We start from the raw sequence: 27,150 nt of genomic DNA, 5'->3' as shown, positions 1-27,150 counted from the left end.
GTCCGGTGACCTGCACAATATCCCACCCCTGCCGAACTGCCGCACGTCTGTGATTCGCATGTAGTGAGGCGATGTAGTCTGAAGGGCCACCTGCACTGCTTCCGGGTTGTTCAAACGAATCGCGCCTCCATCAGCAGGAACTAAAGCCACAGGAATGCTGGTTACTCCACTGCGAAAAAAGACATCGATTGGGAGCTGGTCCTGTGGAAGAGAGGCCGACCAAGGGGAAAACCCTTGGCCGGGAGAAGAGGTAGACATTAAGCCGTCGTCCCGCGCCAAATCACCCTATAACAGGAGCAGGCGCAGAAAACAAGAAGGAGAAATTGGGCAAGCTAGCACAACACCGCCAGGTACTCAGCCGCTACCCCGCAGCGGGTCAAAGGCGCGGCTCCTCCTCGTTGCTGTTGTACTTCTTCTCACCTCAGTTGACTGCCCAGCGTCAAAACAACGTTGTCTTCGCCTTGCGACTATTCACCTTAACACTACGCCCCCTCCCCCCTCCTGCGCCGCGCGGAAGGAAACACAGTCCCTGGGCGCCTTAAGGTGGTGGGTTTGAATTAATTGTAGGGCTTAAGGTGGAATAATGGTGTGTGAATTGTAGGCGATGGTGCTGAAGGTAAACTGACGTTCCAGTCACGATGGTGGTCCGAAACTGTCACAAAATTCAGCGCATTTTTGAAAAAGGAAACAAAAACAGCGCCGCGCTGACGCATCTCGCCAGCGCGGGTCGTAAAACCGGAGAGAAGAAAACCCGGGAGAGCAACTAGCCTTGGGTGTGTGGCTGTCGCTCCACCACCGCTCGCCGACGCTACGAGCGGGGAGGAGGATTGCGTCAGACATGACGTCCACCCTTCTAGAATGTCCGAGATGTGTCTACTCGAAACCAATGGAGAGGGCGTAGCCTTGCGTGTGCTAAGAGAGCCCCCCCCCCCCCCCCCCCCCCCCCTCTTCACTGGCGCGTCAGCGGCGGCGACAGGCCGGAAAGTTCTAAATGCTCCTCGAAACCCCTCCCGGCGTTTTGACCAATGGGCCGCGCGCGCCCGGCGCGAGAAGAAGGAGACTGCACAGCCGATACTGTGTGTATGTGCGCCTCTGCCTTGGCGCGAAGAACAGACAGACGTGAGCAAGGGTATATAAGCAGGTCGTTGACCGCTGTCGGTTAGTCCGAGCCGCCATTTAAGCTTCAGCGAAGCGCGTCCGCTCGACTCCCGGGGCATCATCACTCGCCCAGCCGCGGTTCAACGAGGGAGCGCTCGCCAGTCTGCGGGACGGCATCGTCGTGAACCTCTGGTGGTCGGACTGCCGCAGTGCCCGGTGAACAAACTGTTTTGTTTGTTTGCCTCTCTCTTGCCTTAGTGCACTTAGGTGCAATATACCTTTTGTATTGTAGTCTCTCTCGAGTTTAGCTTTGCACGAGTTGCATTGTTTTGTTAATCGCTTTGTATTTGCTTGTACTGGTGATTGTGAAAACTTCTGTTCGTCTCATTGCTGTATAAAGTTTGTTTTGTTTGTGAATCTTTGGCTCCGACCCATTCGCTGGCTTGCGACTGGCGAAAGCTGGGCACCAAATGACCAAAAACCTCTTGTCACTTGGTAGCAGCTCTCCGCCGAGCTTGCCACGCTGAGTCGAGAGCATCTCCTCTGAGTCCGACACCGGTACCCCCACACTACATAAGGGTGTCTGGGAACTCACGCTAAAGTGCGCGAAGTCTTGCTCGAATTCTTTGCCTCGATCTATCGAAAAGCTGCAACAGCTGATGAGCTGCGCTCAAATTTCGCATTAGGAAGTAACGTAATCGTCGGCAATTTTTTTTTCGATCCCCAGCGGTATCCTCCACTCGTGCTTGTGACTGCGACCTGCCTTGATAAGTTCTAATTATCGTCGTCCACTCTGCTGGGTTGTAGTCATCTTCACGGAGGGTAGTTCCATCGACTTGTACTCCGCCCATCATCGTGGGCTCTCGCTGTTTCACCGAGTTAGGCCTCGAGCTAGCGCGGCCTGTACGGCGGGTTGGTATTCTCAAGCTAATAAGTCGGGTTCGCTCTGCGCTAGGGTCACAAAACTTGGTGTGCGGCCTGCACTCACCTTCCAGTAGCTGTATTCCAAGATTGGTAGCGCTAGGTGATTAATTCCGAAAGGAGCAGCATCGAGTAAGACAGCGTTGTACCGCCCGCGTATGAAAATGGAAACGCGGAAGACATTCCTCAGGAGTACCCATTCCCAACAGGAGAAGCACTTTTCTAGCTGTTTTCCAGTTGGATTGACATTTCCATTAGAGATTCCGAATGGAACTAGCAGCTATAAAATTTCCAGCTCGAGCTAACATGAAATGCAAATCTTCCAGCTCGAGGTTAAAGCCGTTCCAGCTCGACTTGATTTTTGGTTCGGTAATTTAACTGGAAATGGAATATTCTAGCTGGGAATGAACGGCTTCCAGCTGGAAGGGCAAGTCTTCCGGTTTAATAATCAAGCTGGAAATGGGGACTCCCTGCGGCTCATGATTTATGTTGTAAATATGTCAAGAAGGGTACAAGAAAATGTTTATATAATGCCCCACATAAAGTAAGCTGAATTTCTATGGAGCCGCGGCACTCGGCTTTAAAGGGTCCGTGAAAAGAGTGTTTGAGGTTGGCTTTAATACGCGTGCATTATGTCGAGTGTACGCCGCTGAGCATTCGTTCCGCGTAAGAGACCACAAAAGCGAGCCGATCATTTACAATATATTGTCACCAACAAACGGTTGAAGACCGCAGCCCAGGTTTAATGAGACGAGGTCTGCGTTCCAGACAGCAGGGAGCTCGAGCGAGGAAGAAGAAGACAATGTTCGAGCACCTCGAATGCCCAAGGCATAGCAAGTTGCAGCTAAAACAATTCGGCCGCGGTACGGCGCTACTGATTGGTTCGTACGGTGGCATTGCTCCCCCTTTCTTAAGGGCACCGACACGGTTCCGCGGAAATGAGAAGCACAAAGAGAAGGGGCGCCACAAGTGTCCGGCGGCTGGTGTAGACACGCCTGAAGCGCTAACGACGCCTGAAGCGCTAACGGACGTGGTACGGCTTCATCCGTGCGACATGGACGACTTCGGAGGTCGGCCGTCTAGAGGAGCGAACTGTTCCTTGGGGAAGAACTTCGCAGTTCACCTCACTGACTTGGCGGAGTACCTCGTAGGGGCCGAAATATCGGCGCAGGAGCTTTTCGGAGCGCCCACGCATGCGGATTGGGCTCCAAACCCAGACTTGTTCGCCGGGCTGGTAACTAATAGATCTGTGGCGGAGGTTATAGCGGCGAGCGTCGTGGGCTTGCTGGTGCCGGATGCGCTGTCGTGCGAGTTGGTGGGCGCCCTCGGCGTGACGAACGAAGTGAGCAGCACCCATAACAGATGAGAGAGTACTAGTGGGAAGCAACATTGCGTCCAGCATGGTTGTGGCTTCGCGACCATGCACTAAATGAAATGGAGTGAAGCGCGTCGTTTCTTGTAGAGCAGTATAGGCGAATGTTACATAAGGAAGTATGGCGTCCCGGTTCCGGTGGTCTGCGTCAACATACATGGAAATCATGTCGGCGATCGCCTTGTTGAGCCGTTCTGTGAGTCCGTTCGTTGGAGGGTGGTAAGCGGTTGTTTTGCGATGACTTGTGCCGCTAAGGCGCATAACCTCCTGCGTAAGGGCACAGGTGAACGCCGTTCCCCTGTCAGTTACAACGATGATCGGTGCACCGTGACGAAGCACAATGTTTTGAACGAAAAAGTTCGCAATTTCGTCAGCGGTACCACGAGGGAGAGCTTTAGTTTCACAGTACCGGCTGAGATCGGTGGCGACCACAATGTAGCGGTTACCCAGCGAGGACTCTGGAAATGGGCCGAGTAAGTCTATGCCGACTTAGTGGAAGGGGACGTAGCGGATCAATAGGCTGCAGTAGTTCGGCTGGCTGATTCGGTGGCGTCTTGCGGCGTTGGCACTCGCGGCAAGTTCTGACGTAACGCTGTACAACTGCAGCAACCCTGGGCCAGTAGTACTTTTGGCGTATCCGCGCCAAAGTGCGGGAAAAACCCAGGTAACCAGAAGATGGGTTATCATGGCACGCCTGCAGGACTTCGTCGCGCAAGGCAGTAGGTACGACGAGCAGATAGACAGCTTCCGTCGGGCGGTAGTTTTTCTTGTACAGAACGTAATCGCGCAAGCAGAACGACGACAGTCCACGTGAGAAGATTCACGGTGGTGACTCAGCGTTTCCTTCAAGATACTCAATGAGAGGCCGTAGTTCACTGTCGTCTCTTTGGTGTTGAGTGAGGACGGACGTGGAGATGGCGCCGAGAAAAACAATATCGGTGTCGAGACCAGCTCGGTTGCCCTCAACAGGAGCACGAGACAGACAGTCGGCATCACTGTGCTTCTTACAGAACTTATAAACGATGGTGACGTCGAACTCTTGACGGCGAAGGCTCCAGCGTGCAATCCGTACCGAGGGATCTTTGAGGTTCGCGAGCCAGCACAGCGAATGGTGATCGCTGACGACTCTAAAAGGGCGGCCGTATAATTACGGGCGAAATTTGGTCACTGTCCATACAATTGCCAGGCATTCCTTTTCAGTGGTGGAATAGTTCACCTCCGAACGTGACAAGGTGCGGCTTGCGTATGCGATCACGCGTTCGAGACCATTCTAACACTGCACAAGGACCGCACCGAGGCCGATGTTGCTGGTGTCTGTGTGCAGTTCAGTGTCGGCTGACTCGTCGAAGTGGCCAAGGATGGGCGTACTTTGGAGACGAGTGCGGAGGTCCTAGCAGGCCTGTTGTTGCTCCTGGCCCCAGAAGAACGTTTCGGCATCTTTCGTGAGGCGGATGAGGGGCTCAGCGATCTGGGAGAAGTTACGCGCTGTGAGGACGCACTCGTTCGTCCCCTTTGGTTCGCTTTCCCGCAATGCACCCCAACTGTGGGTAGCTTCCCCGCAAGGCACTCTTCTCAGTTATGTTACTTTAACTAACAGGGGAGGGCGCTCGCGTCGCAGTGACAACAGCGCCACGAATGGCGTTTTGCTGCGCGCGCGCGGGGGAGGGACGGTTCTCTTTTTGCTCGGGACAGGGAAAGCACGCGGACGTGTCGCGGGCCGCTCCGCTCTTCGCCGGCGGGCGACGTCGTGTGGAAACATGTTCCCCTCAGCTCGTCCCGTCTGGTCTCGGAGCTTCCCTTTGCCCTAGCGTGGGCGAACGTTCGCTCGTAACCGTGCTGGTGAGTCGGACATCCTCGATTCCTTAGCGTATTTTGTTGCTAGCTGGCGTTATTGTTGTTATAGCAATAAATGCCTTGTTTGTGTCAGCCAGTGTGTCGTTCCTTTGTTCCCGTAGAGCAAGGCCCGCCGTGGTGGGCGTGCGCTCGGTAGCGCTCGCGGCCACGGGGTGGGGTCCGCGCGGTTTTGAACTGTGTCAGCCGCGGTTAAACGGGGGGAATACGTATTTATCTCCCCGATTTAAACCCCATACCTGGCGCCGAACGTGGGGCCTGCTCTTGGCACACTGGACAACTCAACTGTCTGTTCGGTTCGTGGACGCTCTTTGTCCGGACTTGACAAGTACTAGGCCTAGTGTGAATTTTGATCGCTAGGTCCTGCGGCATACTTTCCTGAGTGCGAGGGGCATTGCGCTGCAGCATGTTTGAACTTTTCGACATGCTCAGCATGTTTTTTCGTCAAGGTTTTCTTTTCTGGAGTACCTTCAGCCCGAGAACCACTTGGTCCGCATCGAGGGAGAGCGGGCGGAGTTGCCGAGCCCCAAGCGAGTGAGCACGGAAGCCGCGTGGGTGGTTCGAGTTTGCTGTATATATTTTCTCGCTGTCTCTTTTTCGACTCTGGTAGTCGCGGCTCCAGGAGCCGGGTGGCCTGGGGCCACGGGTGCCGCTACGAGCTCGCTGGTATCGCAGCGGGCGCTCCGACACCGTCCGATACGGTGGGCGCCGGCCGCTCAGAAGCTGTTTCGTGCAGTGAGCGGAGTAAGACCACCCCACAAAGCTGATGTCTCCTCGCGGCTGTGCGCACGAAACCCATTTCGGGTCTTTCTTTTGCTGGCGGTCGTCGTCACAATGGCAATGAGGCCTAAGGCTTTTCAGAGCTGCCTTCACCATGTCGGAAGAGATGCGACCACCGGACCGTGGTGTTGAGAGGGGGCGCACTTTGCTGCCCACCCGTTTTGTAACCTCGCATGAACTGAGCATTCTCATTCAACTCAAGAAAGGGCTTGGTTCACTCGAACTTTGCGTTGCACAGCCGCCCGACACGTTTTGCTAGCGAGTTGAGCATTGAGCCACGAGGCCTTTGCGGACGCCGTTTCCCCTCCCGTGACCTACGTTAAAGGCATGCGAAGTGTGTTTCGGAAATTTTGCAGATCCAGTGGAGCCACTCCGGCTTGCTGTAATGTGCACATCGTCTCGCTGCCGCCTGCTGCGACGGAGTGGCCTGTGGCCTGTTCGCCGCATCCATCCGGGGCAGCCGTGGCGAGACCAGACAGCAGGCACCTCCGCCTGCTGTTACCCTGGCGACTACTGCATAATCCTGGCCTGCAGTGGTCAACCGGCCCTCCTCTTCGTGGGCCTGCGGATACGTAGTCCGCGGGCCATGCGAGACGTCCCAGCGGAGACCTTCACGCCGCCTTCGGAATACCGCGGAAGACTGCGTGCACGCTCTCGGCGTGACCTCCGCTGCTAGACTTGCCTCAGGTGCATGAAGACGAGGAGGCTCCTCCATAGCATGTAACTTGCAGGCGCGTGGGTCCATTTAAGGTTGGGGGGATGTGGGGACGCACTCGTTCGTCCCCTGTGGTTCGCTTTCCCGCAATGCACCCCAACTGTGGTTAGCTTCCCCGCAAGGCACTCTTCTCAGATGTGTTACTTTAACTAACAGGGGAGGGCGCTCGCGTCGCAGCGACACCAGCGCCGCGGATGCCGTTTTGCTGCGCGTGCACGGGGGAGGGACGGTTCTCTTTTTGCTCGGGACAGGGAAACAGTGATGCCAACCCTAGGGATTTATCCCTAGATCTAGGGTTTTTTTTTCTTTGCTTCAGGGATCTAGCGTCTTTTTTGTGAAATCTAGGGATTTTGAGAGGCCGTAGAATTGCTACTCTAAGCGGCTCAAGGGCAGGTGTATCTGGTTATTTTGCGCTTGGAACAGAAAAAACTATGAAAAATGCTAATTACTACTCCTTTATTTTTAGTATTCTGCCCAGCCGAGAGAGGGCGAAAGCAGTTCTGCAACGCGAAATTATCGTGTGCTGCACAGGGAGGAAAAACGAAACCATGTGAATTTCAAACTGTTTAACGTGCGTGCCATCTCTGGCGCTTCGAGTGACTGCTCCTCTACAAAAGACGAAGTTGAATTTTGACTTGTAGTGCCTGGATCAACGCGCTACGTTTACGCTCACCGCTTACCTTGCCACAAATGTTCGCATTCTCCACGTATGCTAGACCACTTGATTTAAACGTGCTGTTCAACCAAAAAACACATTCAAAGTTGTAAGGAATCACTTTCTGATTTTGTAATTACCAATCTTACGTTTGTATCATTGCTGTGTAACTATAACAAGATTACATTTTTGATTATAACAGTTTCACGGGTTGTCAATCCTTAGTAGCTCCAAAGCTATTTGACGGTCTTTGATTGCGACTATGATTAATAAATAACTGTGCGGTGAGATACGCCATTTCACCGCTTCTGAATGTTCTCTATGAGGCGAGAAGGAGTCTTTCATTAATTCAAACATTTTCGTCTTTCTGCGTGCCTCTTAAAACAATCCTTAAAACAACCCTTAATGGTGTCTGAATAAAATACTTTCATGTGTTGACGGGGCTTAGCAGAAAATGCCAGCTCTTTCACCTTGGTATCAACTGCATTTATTTTTCAAAGGGCTGCATAGGTTCTTTGCGCGTAAAGATAAGCCAGCTGAAGGAGCAGCTCAAAATCCGATGCGGTGAAACGGGAGTCGACTGCTCGTGAGCGTCGTTGCTCACTATCTTTCTCACCAGTGACCACACGTCTCTGTAAAATCTGGCGCCATGTGTGGGCCCTCTATCTAAGGTAAATCTAGAAAGAAAACAAAAAAGGTGCAATTGTGGCTAACACGCTTTTATTAATGTCTGACAAAAGGTATAACCAATGGACGAAACAGTGAACTGCGCTGAGACTTTGCTAAAGCTCAAATGGTCGCATTAACAATTAAACAATTATAGGCTAGGGATTTTTCTTCAATCTAGGGGTTTTGGGGTGCTCAATCTAGGGAGAAAACGTTGACCTGAGTTGGCATCAATGAGGGAAAGCACGCGGACGTGTCGCGGGCCGCTCCGCTCTTCGCCGGCGGGCGACCTCGTGTGGAAACATGTTCCCCTCAGCTCGTCCCGTCCGGTCTCGGAGCTTCCCTTTGCCCTAGCGTGGGCGAACGTTCGCTCGTAACCGTGCTGGTGAGTCGGACATCCTCGATTCCTCAGGGTATTTTGTTGCTAGCTGGCGTTGTTGTTGTTATAGCAATCAATGCCTTGTTTGTGTCAGCCAGTGTGTCGTTCGTTTTTTCCCGTAGAGAAAGGCCCGCCGTGGTCGGCGTGCGCTCGGTAGCGCTCGAGACCACGGGGTGGGGTCCGCGCGGTTTTGAACTTTAAACCCCAGCACAAAACGCCGATAATAGGCGCAGAGACCCAGAAAGCGGCGCACACTTCGCTTATTTTATTTATTTATTCAATACTGCAGGCCTTTACGGCCCAAGCAGGAGGGGCATACAAATGACATCAGTGTACAGAATGAAGATAGCAAATAATAATTTCAAAACACTTGTTCTTTGGGCAGTAGAATATGATCAAAACACGAACTACACGAAATGCAAACCGAGCTCTTCATTTGGGAAAGTCAAACATAAACAAGCAGAAGTAAGCCAATTAATGAAGTATCCAAAGATGAAATGTCAAACTTGCAGCAAGGCAAAAACACGATCAGTTTGGGCAACCAAAAAGCAGACAAGAAAAACATTTAAGAGCAATTCAAGGTTTCAATTGAATCAATGCTGGTTAGAAGAGGCAGAGGTAAGTTGTTCCAATCTGTTATCGTGCGAGGAAAAAAAGAATATTTAAAAACATTAGTTCTGGTGCTGTATGGCGTTAGAGAGTCATCATGTCGATGTCGTGTTCGGCGTGCCGTAAGTAGTGTTATGTACGGATCAGGAGTTAGAGCAAGAAGGTTATTTTTAAGAAGGAACATAAATTTTAAGCGCTGAATTTTTCTTCTCAGTTCCAGTGTAGGTATTCTATGTTGTTTCATTAGTGCTGTCGGGGAATCAGTTGTACGGTACTTAGAAAAAATAAACCTGACTGCCTTACGCTGGATTCTTTCGAGAGCGTCAATGTTATTTTTGGTATAAGGGTCCCATACTACGCATGCATATTCAAGTTTTGGTCTTATTAATGATGTATAAGCTAAAAGTTTAGTTTCGGCGGGGGCGTGCTTCAATTTATGACGGAGAAGGCAAAGTTTCCGAAAGGCTTAGTCACATACATTAGTTATATGAGTGTTCCAGTTTAGGCTGTTTGTTAGTGTGACGCCAAGATATTTGTTCGCTTCGGTTAATCGTTCTGTCCCGAGGGAGTAGGGAAAAGAAAGGTTATTAAGTTTCTTGGTTATTTTCATATACACTGTTTTGTCAGCGTTCAATTGCATATCACAACAATGACACCAGGAAGGAATATTTTGAAGATTATTATTTAGAGTTATTTGGTCATCCTCGCTTGACACTTCCCTGAACAGCACACAGTCGTCTGCAAACAATCGTATTTGGACGGGTTCGGTAATAACGCTAACAATGTCATTAATATATATTAAAAACAACAATGGTCCTAGCACACTGCCCTGAGGGACGCCGGAAGTAACTGGAAGTTCATGGGAGTAGTAAGTATCAATATTAACAAACTGTCTACGATCAGAGACGTACGCAGCAACCCAGTTAATAATGAAAGGAGGAAGGTTAATCATTTTAAGTTTTTCAATAAGCTTAGAGTGTGAAACAAGGTCAAAGGCTTTCCTGAAGTCTAAAAAAATAACGTCCACCTGGCCGGATTTGTCTAAAATTCAAGCAAGGGAATGGATTACCGTCGTTAATTGTGTCACCGTGGAAAATCCTTTACGAAAGCCATGCTGCGCAGGTGAAAGTATATTGTTATCCTCCAGAAAATCTCTGATAAAGTTGGCTATGACGTGTTCAAGCATCTTACAACAAGATGATGTTAGTGAAATTGGTCGGTAGTTAGTAATCATTGTGGGGTCTCCCTTCTTAGGCACTGGCACTACACGTGCCGTTCGCCAGTCAGGGGGAAGGGCTGCAGTGGACAGTGACGCACAGAAAATTATTACCAGAAAGTGTGACAGCATTTCTGCGTATCGGCGCAGAAAAACATTCGGTGTGTTATCCGGTCCTGGGGTAGGTTTTGTTTTTAGATTAAGGATCATAGAAAGCACACCTTGGGCGGAAACAAATTCAGGAGATACATTTGATAAAGGTGAAAAGGGAAGTGCAAGCTCTTCTGAGTTAATAAACACACTGTGGAAGAATGCATTACAGTGTTCAGCGATACTTTGCTTTTCGACAACGAGAATGTCATCTTTTATTATTTGATCCACTGCCTTGTTCTTTTTACTCAGAAATTTCCAGAATTTTTCTGGAGCCGTACGAATAAAGTGCGGCAAAGTGTTATTAAAATAATGCCGTTTGGCATGCCCAATTGACGAGCTCAGCGTAGCTTGCAGGTTCTGTACTGTAGTTCGTGAGGCATTCCGTCGTCTTAAGCGTTTTATTTTTCTTTTCAAGTGAATGACTTCACGCGTTATCCAAGGGTTTTCATTTCCTGTTTTCTTTGTTTTCGTTGGAACAAAATTTTCAATGCAATGAGTGCAGATGTTTTTGAACTTGTCCCAAAGTTCTACTACATTGCTTCCGTGAAAGTTGCTTAGGTGTAAATCGAGGTAATCTAACACGCTTTCGTCTCTGGCACGTGTAAAGTCCTTCACTTGTACAATCTTTGCCTTCTTAGCGGTACATTTTTTTAAATGACACGAATAGTACACCATCCTATGATCAGACATTCCAGGTTCAATTGATACTGAAAAATGATCGATTGTTTTGCTCACGAAGACAAGATCAAGCATTGATGATGAAGAACCACGCACTCGCGTTGGTAAGTTGACAACTTGCTGCAAATTGTGGCATAAGATTATTTCACGCATATAATTAACATGAGTGCTAAATTCAACACTAGAAGAACAATGTTCCCAGTTAACTCCTGTTCCCAGTTAACTTTCTACTAAAAAAAAATTTTTATGTACGAATGAACTGACATGCTCACGCAAATCACATAGGAATTGGGGTGGTGAGCCAGGCGCTCGATGAACGGCAAATAGCAAGAATGAATGTCCATAGCAAGAAATCTTTAGGCTAATAGTTTCTATGCTATCAGCTCAAGAAGAACTCTAGTTTGGGCTAGTTGGTTCATGATTCAACAGGAAAATGGCGCAAAAGACGTGGACAAAAGAGACAAACACGACAGGACCAGCGCCAACTTACAACTTTATGTAGGCCAACACGCCCTAACATCCGTGTAATCACGCACAGGCAGTAGAAAAGATCACTGTAAGATATCTAACACATGAAGCGCGATAGCAACCATGTAACATACTATCATGGCTAAAAAACCCACAAAAGTATAGCAAACAACACTAAAACGATCATGGCCAAGCAACTCTTAAACACCAAAAACGATACACACTCATGAGTGATACGAGATGACCAACAAGAAACGTGGAAAAAAGGTGAAGAATGAAGCGTTAATACCAAAGCAGTGTCAAAGGTAAAAAAAAAAAAAGGTTGAAAAGGATGAAGAGTGCAAACCTTAAAATTAGAAACGAAAAACCAGCAGCCACATGAATGATAACCGATGACCAACCAGAAAAAAGATGGACGCGAAGCTGAGACCAAAGTCGGCGTCAAAGGTATAAAAACGAGAAAAAATTGGGAACGAACAACCAGCAGCCATATGAATGATAACCGATGACCAACAAGAAACATGAAAAAGGATGAATGCGGAGCTCAGACCAAGGTCAGCGTCAAAGGTGTAAAAAACGAGAACAAAAACCGCGTAAAAACCGCACATCGACAAAAAATCGTCAAAAATTTCAATCAATGCCAAAGGAAAGAGCGTGCACAACAAAACAAAACGAAGAGACTACAGAAAACTTTCTAGAAAAGTGTACTCCTCGTTGCTAAGCGTAATGGATGGCTTGCTAACGCATCTGTTCCCTTCTTTCCTGATGTAAAACGCTTCGACCACCTCTCTCTCAAATCTGTCCTTCCCACTCCTCAGAAAAATAGTTTTCTCGAACTCCGGACGGCAACCCCTGCAGGCTTTGCAGTGATCCACTAGGAAGCTTCCTTCGTTATTCCGCAGATTCCGGCAGGCCTCGCTGGCGCGCTCATTAAAACATCGACCAGTTTGGCCAATGTAGCTGAGCGCGCAGCTTAAGGGAATCTGGTAAACAACCCGCGTCCTGCACCGTGTGAACTTCTTTTGATGTTTCACAGTACAAGCCGGTTGTTTTTTCCTGTTAGTCATGGCGCAAAGCTTAGAAAGTTTGCAGGGGGCTGAGAATGCGACCTGAACATTATGTCTGCCTGCTACTTTTTTAAGGTTGTGTGAAACCTTGTGGATATACGGTATTACTGCCACACGGTTGCGTGAAACCGGATCTTTGCTTTTAGGACCTTGCTTCAGCTTCTGCAGTATGGCTTCACACACGGAAGTAACCATTTTTACCTTTGACACTGCTTTGGTATTAACGCTTCATTCTTCACCTTTTTTTCCACGTTTCTTGTTGGTCATCTCGTATCATGAGTGTGTATCGTTTTTGGTGTTTAAGAGTTGCTTGGCCATGATCGTTTTAGTGTTGTTTAATTTTTGCAGTTGCTAGCAAGCGTGTTTTCCATTTTGCAAATTTGACGGCACGGACATCATTCGTGTGGCAAGATATGTAAAGCATTTTCGCTCTGTAATGCTTTCTTCAGGCAAGAACACGTCGGAGTCCCTGCCATCAAATGCCTGTTTCAACAACTATACTTTTGTTGGGTTTTTTAGCCATGATAGTATGTTACGTGGTTGCTATCGCGCTTCATGTGTTAGATATCTTACAGTGATCTTTTCTACTGCCTGTGCGTGATTACACGGATGTTAGGGCGTGTTGGCCTACATAAAGGCGGGTTTGGTGCGAAATAAAATTCAGTTGTAAGTTGGCGCTGGTCCTGTCGTGTTTGTCTCTTTTGTCCACGTCTTTTGCGCCATTTTCCTGTTGAATGCTATCAGCCTGACACAAGAGAGTTGCTGACAAGTTTTTCTTTACCAGCACAGCCACCCCGCCTCCCCTCGTTGATCTGTCACGACGGAAAATACTGTAAGATGGTGGAAAAACGTCTTCATCATCCATGCCGCTGTGTAGCCAAGTTTCGGTCAAAACAACGATGTGCGGGTTGCAACCTAAGATAATAGCCTCTAACTGATCATTTTTGTTAACAATGCTGCGTGCATTTATATTTAATATGCGCATATCTTTCGTATCAGGCCGGAGAAGTCAGTCTTGTTTAGCAGTGTTATATTTACCAATTTTTTTCCTAGAGTTTTTAGCGTCATCCCAAATGAAAAGGTCGTTGTTGACTCGAAGTTTCTCGTTGATTAGCTGAACTTTTCTTTTGTGCTCCCTTTCCTCTGAAGTACTGTCCCACAAAAGTTTACGCTTCCTGAGCGTGTTTCGTGAGTAATCGTTTTGAACAGAAGTATTAGGACCTTTGAGTTTGAAAGCATTTTGCATGGTACTTTTTTTTCCTTCATAATCTTGAAAATATAAAATTACTGGCCGCGTTTTACCGCTCTTGCCGATCCGATGTATTCGGGCTACTGACTTGCACGTGATTTGTAACTTGGTAGAAAATATATCATATATCACTGCGCATGGGAAAAGCAGCGACGGCGGCTGTCTTATCGGGGGCAGGGCTAACTTCCTTAGCGCTGACGATGTGTCCAAGAAGCTTCAACTCCTGGAAAGCGAAGTGACACTTTTCGGGCTTGAGGGAAAGACCGGCCGAAAGAATTGCAGCGAACACGGCGCGCAGGCGCCTCAGGTGCTCTTCGAACGTGGCGGCGAAGATGACAACGTCATCCGGGTACACGAGGCAGGACTGCCATTTTGGGTCGGCAAGCACGGTGTCCATCATCCGCTGGAAGGTGGCAGGAGCCGAGCACAGTCCGAAAGGGACCACCCGGAATTCGTACAGACCATCCGGTGTAATAAAGGCGGTCTTTTCCCGGTCGCGTTCGTCCACCTCGTTTGCCAATAGCCACTGCGTAAATCCAGCGACGAGAATTACGTGGCGTGGCGTAGCCGGTCCAGGGAGTCATCAATCCGTGGCAGAGGATAAACGTCTTTTTTGGTGACTTTGTTTGGACGCCTGTAATCAACAGAGAACCATAGGGTTCCATCCTTCTTCGCTACAAAAACAACAGGCAATGCCCACGGGCTCGTCGACGGCTGTATCACGTCATCATGGAGCCTTTCTTGAACTTGTCGGCGAATGGCATCACGTTCCTTCGAAGAGATTCGATAAGGCGGCTGGAGTAACGGTCTTTGCGTCAACTATAATGCGGTACTTTGTGAACGGAGTCTGCCTAACCTTGGAGGTCGAGGCAATACAGTCGCGGAGAGATTCGATAATGTTCTCCAGGCAGCGTTTCTAATTAGACGGGAGGTTCCGGTTCACGTCGGTCTTGATGGGAGTGGTCGGCGCCTCCACTGATGCCGGGATTTCGGACAACGCGTGCTGTCCCGCGAATTCACAAAGTTCTTCGAAATACGCAATAGCTGTTTTGTTAGGCAAACACTGAGGTTCAGAACTGAAATTGGTCACCAAAAGTTCGGTTCGCCCACTGTTCAATTCAATAATTCCGCGAGCTACACACACTTGCCGACCCAGGAGCAGCGAGGTGTTGAGTGCTGGGGCTGTTATGGCACTCTACGGTAACAAACATGCTGGCTCTTGACGGGATCAACACCTGGTCGTCACAGACGCACAACTTAGCCCTGCGTGGCACGGTATTGTCGTCGACAGGGCCTTGGGTGGAAAATGACACGATTAGCTCCTGAAGGTTGATGACGGCACCGTGACCCCTGAAGGAAATCCAAACCGAGTATGAGGTCCTTGGAGCACTCGGGTAATACAGCAAAGCAAGTATGGAAAGTAACACCGCGGACCTTGATTCGCGAAGTGCAGACACCAATCGGAGTTAACATGGCCACCAGCTGTCCAGATCTGCGGCCCAGACCAAGGGGTTAGAACCTTCCTCACGGCCGTGGCTAACGGACTGCTCATTACAGAACAATCGGCGCCGGTATCCACGAGTGCGGTAACGTCATGGTTGTCGGCGGATACCGGAATTTCGGCGGAAACCAGTCGGTCGCAGCGCGTTGTTGAGGTCGTCGGGTCAGGTCGTCGTCGGTCGGAGCGTCGCAACGAATCTTCGGGTGGAGACTCTTGACACGTTACAGTAGCGGCGGCCCTACCCCCGGAGGACGCCGTCTTCAGTTTTCCCTGTGTGGGGACGCACCTCTGAACTGGCCAGAGGATGACGGGCGGCCGGGCGAAGAGAACCGCCTTGGGGATGGCGATCGGGACTGGCGTCGCTGCGAGGTCGAGGACTGCACATTATCAGCCAGGTACAGCTCGATATCCCGTGGTCTTTCACCGTAGCGCGGTCGAGGTGCGTCAGGTGAAAAACCCCTTAAACCCACTGTGCGGTAGGTGCAGTGACAGAGGATATGGCCGGGCTCTCCGCAGTGGTAGCAGAGCGGCCGATTATTTGGCGTACGCCACACGTGCGCTTTGCTCATGGAGGGCCTGGACTCCTGCGGCATGGAGGGTACTGCTGCGGTTGGGTACTGCAAAGATGGCACTGGCACAGGAGCGACGGGGGAAAAGGCTTGCGTCGCTGGGCCAGGACTCCGTAGTGCGTCGCTGTACGTCATAACGGAGGGCGCCGGGTGCGCAGCTGGGGGCGGCTGCACAGCTCGTCGGATTTCGTCACGGACCAAGTCCTTTACGGCAGCGACAGTGGCCTGTGGAGCTTCAAAGCGAAGTTTCGCCAGTTCCTCGCGCACAAGGCTTCTTACCAGCTCCCGAAGCTCCTCGGCGGGCAGCGACGTAGGCGTGTACTGTGAAGCGGCTGCTACAGTAGCCTCACGTCCGTAGTGCGCGCCCCGTTCCTGCAGAGAGCGCTCGATACCCGTGGCCTCGCTTGTGAAGTTGGCCACTGTTCTTGGCGGGTCACGGACCAGTCCTGCAAACAGCTGCTCCTTTACGCCGCGCATTAAGTGGCGTACTTTCTTGGCCTCGGGCGTAGCACGGTCGGCCCGATTGAACAGTCGCGTCATGGCCTCGATGAACATCGCGACGCTCTCGTTTGACTGCTGTGATCTTGACTGCAGGGCGACCTCAGCCCTCTCTTTTCTTTCACTGGTGGTAAATGTCGCTAGCAGCTCTCGAAGAAAAACCTCAGGTGGTAAAGGAATCTTCGTGATTCTCGAACCATGTTTTGGCCGAGTCCTGCAGCGCAAAGTAGACGTTGCGCAATTTGCGCTCGCTGTCCCACTCATTTAACCCCGACATTCCGGTTTTTCCGGCTGTCTGACCTGCGAGAAAAAAAAAACACTAGTAAAGCTAGTAAGACTAGCTGCACATCACACACGCTTATGTAACGTATCGAAAATAACTAACCGAAATTAGTGTACCTGCCGTTAGTCGTCATAGTCATAACCAGCAAAGAGGCCATTCATGACACCTTGCATGACGATGAAGGGAAGCGAGTCGCTGCCGGAAGCATCCAAACACGGGTCCTTTGGGAAACCCGGAATGGGCTAGTGCAGGGGTTTGAACTCCTGATCATCGATGTCGACGGACCCATTGCTGGCGGCAGGCGACAGCGGGGCAGGCACTTCGAGGAAAGAGAGCGGATGCGACGACAGGGCCGGAATCCGCGCGAGGCCCTGGAGGCAGCGTTCAAGCCCCGCGCGCCGCTGTTCCAGCAGTTTCGGGTTCAGGCCGCAGAGACGCTTCGGCGGGAACCCTGAAGGCGCTTGGCTCACAACAAGCGCTTTACCATCTTGTGAAGAGCGTGGAATGTGCTGTACCTGCGCTCCAGCCGCTGACAGACGCCCGAAACGGTCACTTCGACGCAGTACACGATATACCGCCCCCCATTCGGAATGTCCACTTGACGGTACGCGGGCCCGAATATTTATTTATTTATTTATTACCTCAAAGGCCCCGGTTGTGGGGCATTACATGAGGGATGGGCGGATTACATGCAGATTATATAAAGATTACAGAGTACATAAAGATCAGGATACATAAAGATTACAAGATACATAAAGATTACTGATTACATAAGGATGGCCTCAATCTTTTTCTTGAAGTTGATGCAGTTGACGATGAGTACGGCTTCCGGCGGCAGATCGTTCCAGTCCCGAGATGATATGACAAAAAAAGAACGGAAATGAGATGTAGTTCTTGCAGCGGGTGGGTATACGGTCTTGATGTGGTTGTTGCGGCTAGAAGGACGATGAGCTGTTGATATGATAGATGATCCTAAAGGTGAATGATAGAACTTGTGGAATAGGCATGGTCGAGATATTTTTCTTCTAGTTTCAACGTTAGGCAAGGATGCTCTGGATTTTAAAGAGGACACGCTAGTATAGTAAGAGTAGTCACAATAAATAAAACGGATAGCGCGGTTTTGAACTTTTTCAAGGATTATAGAAAGGTTAGATTGATGAGGATCCTATACTGCTGATGCGAATTCTAGTTTAGGTCGGACGAATGTTTTATAAGCTAATAATTTGATAGAAGGGGTAGTAAAACGAAGATTGCGACGTAGGAAGCGATCATTGCGCTTCGCGAACCACACGCTCTGTTACCACCGTCACAGCGGTGACTGACCCTCCCGAGAAGACTTGGGTGCCATTCACAGCATGTTGTCCATCGTGAAAGGAGAAGTTGACGGTGAGCGGTTTCCCTACCACGCGTGGCCTTGCACCTAGCCTTGGGAACAAGTGCTCCCACCTGCAGACACCGTGGGAACGCAAGTCATACGTGCGACCACCTGGAGACTTCGTGCATCCACCTAGAGACCCGGGGAACGCAAGTCCCATGTGCCCTCATCATGCAAGTGCGTGGTGAGTTCCCAGATGAACGATTCAGGACACGCCTTCTTCTGCAGGCCCGGCCTCCATCCAGGGATTTTAGGGGATGAAGAGCATCTAAAACTCGGCAGCGAGTGCGGCCGAGAGACCCCCGTTTTAGAAGAAGTTCGCTCTTCACCGAGATTCCCGTCTCCTCAGACGTTCTCTATAACTGAGAGGCACTAGCAGTTGCTCCTGCTTGTACATAATGTAAAAATACTTGCATAAATCTTCTCCTTGCCGTCCTCGTAACCCCGTCTCCGATCTTCCTCGTCCCTTTTCCGGCCCGACCACGCTACCCGATCCCAACAGGGGTCAAACACTATACATCTGGTAAAAGGGAAACTAAAAACCATACAAAACATCAGACACAAACTTTAAACACGCCTGTACCGTAAAGGTGAATATGTACACACTGAACAACCCATAACCGGAGAGCGAAGGAAGAAGAAAGGGAAACAACCCACAAACGCTACGACATTGCACTTGGTTTGGTTTGGTTTGTGGGGTTTAAGAAGTACTTTGATTTGGGCTAGTTGGTTCATATCTTGAAAGAAGTTCGGACGGCGCGAAAACAACAAAGACAAAGGAGACACGAACACAACAGGACGGGCGCCAACTTGCAACTGAAGTTTATTGCACCAGACCCCTACATTTTATGCATCACCCCAGCCATATCTCGCAAGCCTACCACACATCAAAACGAAATTGTCATCAAAAGTCCTAACACCGGAAGTAGGCGCAACTATTACAGACAGATATGCATTCTGCACTATACACATGATAACATTTTCCTTATTTTATAAGTCTCAAGATTAGAAGAGCGCGCAACCCACATGAAAGCAATTCATTCTGAAAAGAAATACAACCGCTTGAACAAGGCACAAGGCGAAATTGCGCTCTGGTTGCCTTGTTCAAGCGTTTGTATTTCTTTTCAGAATGAATTGCTTTCATGTGGGTTGCGCGCTCTTCTAACTTGAGACTTATAAAATAAGGAAAATGTTATCATGTGTATAGTGCAGAACGCATATCTGTCTGTAATAGTTGCGCCTACTTCCGGTGTTAGGACTTTTGATGACAATTTCGTTTTGATGTGTGGTAGGCTTGCGAGATATGGCTGGGGTGATGCATAAAATGTAGGGGTCTGGTGCAATAAACTTCAGTTGCAAGTTGGCGCCCGTCCTGTTGTGTTCGTGTCTCCTTTGTCTTTGTTGTTTTCGCGCCGTCCGAACTTCTTTCAAGTTGTGGGGTTTAACGTCCCAAAGCGACTGAGGCTATGAGAGACGCCGCAGTGAAGGGCTCCGGAAATTTCGACCACCTGGGGTTCTTTAACGTGCACTGACATCGCACAGTGCACTTGCACAGGTTACCACTGCAAACACCGGATAGTAACACTGTACATTGGGCATCACCCTCCGGAAGTTTACAAAGGAGTCATGCAATTTACAAACGACTTATGCAATGCAGCTTGGTGGAGATCTGCACGTCTTCAGTTCCTTTACCGTGGTCCGTGCTAAGGGTAGGCAGTTGTTCTTCCGAGTCATCTTCTTCGATTACGAAAAAGGATGATGGCTACACGGTCTCGTGGGACGCATGCTTTTCGTACAGTTTGACCATACTGATGTGGAATAGCTTCTTAGTGTGGCCCAAGTTGATCCAATAATCCACGTCGTTATTTTTGCCAGCGACCATGAAGGGACCTTTCGGCGGCATCAGGAGTGTATAGTGGCTATTCGGCAAAAAAATGAGGGCACGATCTCCAATCCATAAATTACAATCCTTAATCCTTCTTGCTGTTCCTGTCATAGTACCTCTTCTGAGACTTTTGGGCACGCAACAAATTTTGATGTGCCACTCTCACAGTTCGCTCGAGGCGTTCTCGTAGATTGAGAACGTAACCATATATCGTCTTCGTGTTTTCTCCCAGCTGTTGCCTTCTCCAGAGCTCTCTGAGAACTGCGAGCGGTCCTCGCACATGTCGTCCGAATATCAATTCAAACGGAGAAAACCCCAGACTCGCCTGCGACACCTCTCTGTATGCGAACAGAAGCGGAGCGATATAATGATCCCATGTTTTGGGCTGCTCCTTACTCAGCTTCCGCAGCATCTGCTTGAGTGTGCCGTGAAATTTCTCCGCCATCCCATTGCACATTGGATGGTAAGGGGTCGTGCTGAGATGTTTCACCGTCAAGAAATCATTGAGCTCTCTCATCATTTCGGAAGTGAAATAGGAGCCCTGGTCACCATGGATCTCTCTCGGAAAACCTATTCTGGAAAAAATCTCCACCAAACCTTCTGCCACGGTTGCTGAATCTATCTTTGGGAGAGCCATGGCGTCGGGATACCCCGTGGCGAAATCGACGAGCATGAGAATATACCTATTCCCTTTCACCGATGTGGGCGAAAGCGGACCGATAATATCGACAGCGACCCTATCAAAAGGAGTGTAGATAAGAGGCATGCGTCCCAACGGGGCCTTCCCTACTTTTCCCTTCGGGAACGTCCTTTGACAGGTGTCGCACGACCTGACATACCTTTTAATGTCCTCCTGCACTCCCGACCAGTAGAATTCTTCCAGAACTCGGTCTATAGTCTTCTTAATGCCCTGATGCCCCGCCAGCGGGCTATCGTGGGCAAGCCTTAACACTTGCGATCTGCAAGACTTTGGGAGTACTACCTGTCGAACCTCTCTGCCAGAAGCGAGATGATAGAGGTGGTACAGCAAACCCTTTTCGACAGAATACGAGTGCGAACTGCCGTGTTTACCATGGAACACTTTTCCTATTTTCAGCCAACACGCCTTCAATGAACAATCCTCTCTTTGCTCTTTTTCTAACTCCACCTTGGTGAACTTCATGGGACCGACGCTGAGAGCAGTATTTTTCCTACTTTGTCCAGCAACTTCCTTTCCAGCCAATACCACTTTTGGGCCCTCGCCATTTTCGCAGGTAACCTCGTCATTGAGTATGCTAGCAACGGGCTTTGATTTCGTCCAATTAATATCTGGATTTGACGGCTCACGGGCCTTTGATATATTTCCAATTATGACATCGTACAATGGTGTCTCCATGCACTTCACCAGGGCCGTCCCAGTGAAATAAGGGGAAGCGATATAGACTTCTGCCTCGGGAACTTCCAAACTACTACCATCAATGAGGAACATAGATCTCGAGCCGGTGAGAGCTGAGTCAGGAACTAGGGCTCTTCGCACAACCACCGTATTGCTCCCCGTGTCCCGCAAAACACGTACGGGTAGGCCACGGAGCTCTCCCTCTAGGACAGGCATGTGTTGCGCGTCTGCAGGATTTTCCCGGACAAGTCCGACCACCACCTTATCCTCAGCTGGCTCAAGCATACCTGCTGTTGTGTACATCGCTTCAGGCGCAACACACTCTGGCTGAACACAACAGGACGACTGCTTTTGATTTTCTTGCGTTCTTGAGCGAGAACTTACTTCATGCCTGTTTTCCGGCAATAAACGCAATTAAGCTGTGTTGGCTTTGAGCGACAGTCGGCAACATTATGCCCTATAGACGATTACAAATGAGGCACCTTACCGACTGTCTATTTGATGGAGCATATCCTTCTGTTTCGGAATGCCAATCTCGAACGGTTCTTTGAACACAGACAAGTTTCTTTGCCGCTGGGCCTCTAGAAAGTTGTCTGGTGCCTCAGCCATTTTTTTCAGCGTCTTGCATTCTCTTTCCCGATGGAAAATCGCCAGACGACTATGGCAGTTTTCATTTATTTACCTTAAAGGCCCCTTGCGGGGTATTACATAAGGGGTGGGGTAATCAAACATTTTGTTACATTTTTTTCACGATGGCATATAGAGTTCAATATTGGCGTTTAAGGAAGATGGACCGGTGATAGCAGCGACGGAGTGGGAGAGGCCGTTCCAGTCTGACGCTGTTCGTGGAAAGTAGGAGGTGGAAATGGTTACTATACGGGCGCGTGGACGAGTAACTTGAAGGGGGTGACCAGTGCGTTGTGATATGTGCGGAGGAGGTGCGCAGATGTATGGTTCTTGGCCGAGTGAGCTGTAATAAAATTTATGAAAAGAGATAGGGTTGCGATGCGACGACGGAAAGAAAGACTACGTAAGTTGGACAGTGATTTCAAAGATGATACACTGACTTCGTATGAATATTACGAGTGAATGAAACGGGCGGCGAGATTTCCTCATGAACTGTTCGGCCACCACCAAGTCACGCAAGTCATTGTACGTTGTGGCCGTTTCCGACATCTCGACCCATCGATCGAAAAGACGGAGCAAGCGCGCTGCGTATTGCTTGCCTGTTTCTTATCAAGCGGCTTACTTTCACGAAACCTTTCGCAATAACCCTCTGCTGTGAAATGAAAATGTTGAAGCAGGGCCAGATTTGTCTTATCGTAATCCATTGACAATCGACCGAACACAGGGAGAGCCTCCCCAGCCAAAGACATACTGAGTGCTGTAGCCCATTTTTCCTTAGGCCAGCTGTGCCCTTCTGCGATACGCTCAAAACGTTTGAGGTAGGCATCTAAGTCATCCCTGCGATCGTCGAAAGGCGGGATCAACTTGTGTGGGCTAACCGCTGCTGAGGGTCCCGGTGCAGGTTCTCGATTACCCCCACCAGCTTCTGCGAGCCTTCATTGGAGCTGCAATCTCCGGTCTTCAGCCTCTGCTAGCGACTTTGCGTGCTCGCGTTCTGCATCACGTGCAGCGCGTTGTACTTCTGCTTGGACCTTTTCGTGCTCGCGTTCTGCTGCACGTGCAGCGCGTTGGACTTCTGCTTGGGCCTTTGCGTGCTCGCGTTCTGCTGCACGTGCAGCGCGTTGGACTTCTGCTTGGGCCTTTGCGTGCTCGCGTTCTGCTTCACGTGCAGCGCGTTGGACTTCTGCTTGGGCCTTTTCGTGCTCGCGTTCTGCTGCACGTGCAGCGCGTTGGACTTCTGCTTGGGCCTTTGCGTGCTCGCGTTCGGCTTCACGTGCAGCGCGTTGGACTTCTGCTTGGGCCTTTTCGTGCTCGCGTTCTGCTGCACGTGCAGCGCGTTGGACTTCTGCTTGGGTCTTTGCGTGCTCGCGTTCTGCTTCACGTGCAGCGCGTTGGACTTCTGCTTGGGCCTTTTCGTGCTCGCGTTCTGCTGCACGTGCAGCGCGTTGGACTTCTGCTTGGGCCTTTTCGTGCTCGCGTTCTGCTGCACGTGCAGCGCGTTGGACTTCTGCTTGGGCCTTTTCGTGCTCGCGTTCTGCTTCACATGCAGCGCGTTGGACTTCTGCTTGGGCCTTTTCGTGCTCGCGTTCTGCTTCACGTGCAGCGCGTTGGACTTCTGCTTGGGCCTTTTCGTGCTCGCGTTCTGCTGCACGTGCAGCGCGTTGGACTTCTGCTTGGGCCTTTTCGTGCTCGCGTTCTGCTGCACGTGCAGCGCGTTAGACTTCTGCTTGGGCCTTTCCGTGCTCGCGTTCTGCTGCACGTGCAGCGCGTTGGACTTCTGCTTGGGCCTTTTCGTGCTTGCGTTCTGCTGCACGTGCAGCGCGTTGGACTTCTGCTTGGGCCTTTTCGTGCTCGCGTTCTGCTTCACGTGCAGCGCGTTGGACTTCTGCTTGGGCCTTTTCGTGGTCGCGTTCTGCTGCACGTGCAGCGCGTTCGGCCTCACATGCAGCGTGTTCCTTCTCCTGCTCAGCGGAAACCCACGAACGCAGCTTGGCATCTCTCAACCCCAACTCCTTGCCTAGGTCAATCAAATCCCTTAGCGTTGGCATCGTTTCTTTTTTATAGTCAAGAAAGTAAAAAAAAAAACGCGGCTTCGTCCTGTCGCGCGGACGCCTTTTTTGTTGCGAATCGGGGTGACGCGTCCCCAACTGCTGGAGGGGAACGCTTTCGCGTGCAGGTTCGAAGAAGAAAACAAACGAATCAAACAAAACAAAACGAAGCCGTGTTTATACTTTATACGAAAGGAGCCAATAAAAGAAACGAAAACACCAAGGAAAACACACACTAGACAGGCGTACAACACTACGGATAAAAAGGAGAGAGTTCACCGGATACAAAGAGTCCCAGGTCAACACCCTCTAGAATACTGATCTAGGTAATACTAAAAAAATTCAGGGGGCACTTTGGCTCTCTAGTGCTGCAAGGCGAAAGCGTTTCCTGACCGCTGTTTGTTTTAAGGCGAAAGCCTTTAATGCCTCATACTGTCGTTAGCAGACGCGTCGGCAGGAGTGTCGACACGCGTCGGCAGCCGTGTCGGCAGACGCGTCGGCAGAAGTGTCGACAGACGCGTCGGCAGCCGTGTCGACAGACGCGTCGGCAGATTCGTCCGCCTTTCGGCGTCACTGCTTAAAAGGCTCAAGGTTCCAGCATGAATAAAGGCGCATCTAGTGAATGCATGGGCTTCATAAATAAAATAAAAGGGGTAAAGTCAAGAAAGAAAAATAAAATTAAGACAATAAACGAAAATAAAAGCAAAATAAAAATAAGATGTGGAAATAAAAATAAAAAACAATAAAATTAAGAAAATGAGCAAAAAATAAATAAACAAAATACGAAAAATAAAAAGTAACTAAAAACAAACAGTGGCCAGGAAACGCTTTCGCCTTGGAGCACTTTAGAGAGCCAAAGTGCCCCCTGAATATTTTATTTACTTTTTTATTTTTCATATTTTGTTTTTTTTTATTATTTATTTGTTGCTCCTTTTCTTAATTTTATTGGTTTTTATTTTTATTTCCACATCTTATTTTTATTTTGTTTTATTTTTGTTTATTTTCTTATTCTTATTTTTTATTTTCCTTTTCTTGACTTTACTCCTTTTATTTTATGAAGCCCATGCATTCGCTAGATGCTCCTTTATTCATGCTGGAACCTTGAGCCTTTTAAGCAGTGACGCCGAAAGGCGGACGAATCTGCCGACGCGTCTGTCGACACTTCTGCCGACGCGTCTGTCGACACGGCTGCCGACGCGTCTGTCGACACTCCTGCCGACGCGTCTGCTAACGACAGTATGAGGCATTAAAGGCTTAATACTGGGTTGGCGACTTGCGATGCGTCGCTGGCGTTGCGTCCAGGGAGGCGGTGGTAGAGAGCCAGGAGTTGAGGAACGGAGATGGACACGGGAGACGCTGACGAACTCCTGTCAGCCGCCCCAAAAAACTGGGCAGCTGTAGCAGGAAAAACGTAGCCAGGTCCTGTCGACGGCGTTCCAAAACACCGTAGGCTTGTGCAGCCTATCCTAGGAAGCCTTGGCAGCAAGGACCCTCAATCCATCTGCTGCCTCTTCTGACCTCGAAAGGGACGCAGTAGGCCTGCGTCGTTGGTTCAAGGGAAGTCCACGGCAGCACGACCCGAAGTCTGACGGCTGCCACCTCCACACTTGAATGGGGCTCAATCGTCTTGCGTCGATGATTCAAGGGAAGTCTCTGGCAGCACCGACCTAACGTCCGACAGTCGCCACTTCCACGCATGAACGGGGCTCATTTTCTTGCGTCGATGATTCAAGGGAAGTCATCGGCAGCACGGACCCAACGTCCGACAGCTGCCACTTCCACGCTTGAATGACCAGACTTGTGGTGCGGTGTCTTCCTCTACACCTTGGTTTGCTGACACGTCAGCTCTCCGCTCCTCGTGCCTGCCTCGCGCACACCATTCGCACGCGCACACGCGCAACGCGGGGCTGGCACGCACGGCGCTCCGCTACAGTGGCTGTAGCTCCGCTGTCCGATGCACCACTGTTGACACGCCGCGTTCCAAAAATCCCTCGACAGTTTGGTGTGCACATACATACACCTTCCCTGAAGCGTTGCCCACGAAAAAATCACAGTAAGGTATTACAACCTATTATTATAGTGTACTATACACTATACTCTTATTACACGTACTGGTGTATATATCGACTTCTTTTTTCCCGGTGCAGTAGAAATTTGAAACCAACTACCAAGCGACGTTGTGGCCCAAGCATATGTAGAAAAATTGGAGATAGGTGTGAACATGTTCCTGGAGGATTGCTGTGCAAATCTGTAATTCTGTGTTATTGAGTGTACTTTAGCGAAGAAAATTGCAATTGTATTTGTATGTTTCCCCCTGTAACGACCCTGATACAGAGAGTGAACAGTATGAATAAATAAATAAAAAATAGCGTCAACTACCTACGAAGTTGTTCCAGATGGAACTGTGGTGGTGGTGGAAAACATTTATGTACGGGTATAATACAGGAGGTTATGCATGAGCTGACCCAGAGGGGGCCAGCCCTTACAATACTAGGTGGCGGTCCCTAGTTCGGGACCCCAGTGGCATCGGCCGCCGCCCAGGCTCACGCGACCAAGGCCCGTTGGACCTGCAGGTCAGAGCAGCCGAGCAGGGTCGCCTCCCAGTCTTCCCGGGTTGGGTTGGGGTGAGGGGGGATAGCAGGGTTGGAGGGGCAGGCCCACACCATGTGGTAGATGTCCGAAGACTTCTCCGAACTGTCACCGTTGCCCACAGCGGCATCTGCCTCAAATCGTGCATGTGGTGCACGTAAAGCTGCATGTGAGTGTGCATTGCACTCACGTTATCTTCCTCGCCCGTATCCCCTTCTCGCAAGTGCAAAGTTGACTTCCCCCAGTGGAGTAAAAGGCGCAAAAGCTTACCTATAAGGAGAAAAAAAAATTAATTTCACAAGACATCTGCCGTCGTTTCTTTTTTTTTTTTTGGGGGGGGGGGGGGGGATGCCACTGTCGAAAAAAGCTACGCAGAATGTGTACTATAGCATCGTGGTGGAGCAGCGCAAAGGACGGGACACAAGAAACAAGGAAGGACGTGCAGTACACAGTTTCTTGTGCCCCGTCCTTTGCGCTGCTCCACCACGATATCGTGGTGTACAGTGCAACTAGCCCAGCAACT

General features: G+C 49.9%; 1 pseudogene; it reads right to left on the bottom strand.

The window, feature by feature from the left end:
* Nucleotides 1-16,850: 16,850 nt before the first annotated feature.
* LOC149345120 (sorting nexin-24-like) lies at nucleotides 16,851-17,350 on the bottom strand (annotated as a pseudogene).
* Between the last annotated feature and the right edge of the window lie 9,800 nt (nucleotides 17,351-27,150).

The sequence above is a fragment of the Amblyomma mixtum genome, chromosome 5 (genome assembly GCF_055824585.1).
Source record: "Amblyomma mixtum isolate Tamu chromosome 5, ASM5582458v1, whole genome shotgun sequence".
NCBI classification, from domain to species: Eukaryota; Metazoa; Arthropoda; class Arachnida; order Ixodida; family Ixodidae; genus Amblyomma; species Amblyomma mixtum.
The sequence above is the reverse complement of the archived record's forward strand: the minus strand, read 5'-3'. Positions and strand labels throughout refer to the sequence as shown.